General features: G+C 48.0%; 1 protein-coding gene across 3 annotated transcripts in view; it reads right to left on the bottom strand.

The window, feature by feature from the left end:
• The window catches only part of nrip1b (nuclear receptor interacting protein 1b), a 40677-nt gene that overhangs the window by 23558 nt on the left and 15700 nt on the right, over window positions 1-1419 (bottom strand). The gene's annotated exons all lie outside the window — the stretch shown is intronic.

The raw sequence follows: 1419 nt of genomic DNA, 5'->3' as shown, positions 1-1419 counted from the left end.
GGGGGGGGGGGGGGGGGGGGGCTGAGGGTAGTATAAAACATGCTTTGTGGAATACACCAGTGTGATGAGATGGCCATCCACTACAGAGATGTTTACGTATAAGGGAATTCCAGACTGTTTTTCCTCCGGGTTCTGCTCTGAGCCATTGGCAGAGTGACCTGTAGCTTCCCAACAAACACCCCCAGCCTCTGTTTCAAGGATGAGCATCGGCTTACCGGCCAACCAAGGTTCTTTGACTAAGAGAGAAAAAGCAGGGAAGGGAGGGGGGGTGGTGCCTTTGGAGCCAGTGTTTTGACAGGTTGATGATGACCTGCTGGGTCCAAATGAAGACCTCGGATTTTTCCAGAGTGAACGCCGTGGTCCGCAGTCCAAAGTCTGGCTCTGCACTGTCAAACTCTGCTCTTGCATGAGAGCTGAGCTCAGTCTACTGTAAAAGCACAAAGAAGGGGTTTTATCAGCATGCAAATATTGCGGCACCCTCCTTGCGACTGCGGCCACCAAGGTTCAAGTAATACAGTAAATATTTGCATTGCCCTGCTAGAAGCAATGTGTTCAATACTGGGTGTTTCGGAATTCATGAAAGGCCTTTTCTTTTGAACAGAATGCACACACACACACACGCTGCAGAACAGTGTGTGTATGAAGAGGCCAGTATTGGAGGTTCGGTTTAGACACTTTGAGACTGGCCTGGCCCTCCGACTGGTTGTCTTCATGCCTGACCTCTCAAAACTGTAATGTTATCACATGTCATACACAGGCCTGGAGTGGCCAAGTACTGGTTCTGACTGGTTTGCTGCTCAACATGCCACACACACACACACACACACACACACACACACACACACACACACACATACACACATACAGACACACACACACACACACAGACAGAAACACCCCCTCGTTGTTGAGCGACATGAGCCATGAGCACTCTCCTCAATTAAGGTTAAGGGGCTTTTGCACAGAGACATGAAGTTCTGGGGCTAAGAATAACATTAGACAGGTCTGCTGCTGTCGGGAGCTATGGCACTGAGGAGAGCCATTTGTGTGTGTGTGTGTGTCTGTGTGTGTGTGTGTGTGTGTGTGTGTGCGCGCAAACCCGAGTCTTGCTGCTAATCCGATCCCCCGACATGTTTAGCCCCACCTCGGGATATTATGTTATGTTTGTTAGTGTGACACCTTGGCTAATAGGGCTGTTTTTTGGTTGTTGTTTTTTTTCCACCGAGCATAACCAATATGATTAACATGACTCTGGAATGATACAGGGACGGAAAGAAGGAAACAAACTTACGAACCTTGTGTTTATTTGCTGCGAAAATCCCTCCCATTATAAAACAAAAAAAAATCTAGTTTTTATATCAGGGCGATGGCTGTGTTGAAATATTAACAAGACCCACTATAGATCGCCCTGTGCACCCC

This window comes from Etheostoma cragini, chromosome 13 (assembly GCF_013103735.1).
Source record: "Etheostoma cragini isolate CJK2018 chromosome 13, CSU_Ecrag_1.0, whole genome shotgun sequence".
In the NCBI taxonomy this organism is placed as follows: Eukaryota; Metazoa; Chordata; class Actinopteri; order Perciformes; family Percidae; genus Etheostoma; species Etheostoma cragini.
Note: the sequence above shows the minus strand (reverse complement) of the source record. Positions and strands in the feature narration are given on the sequence as shown.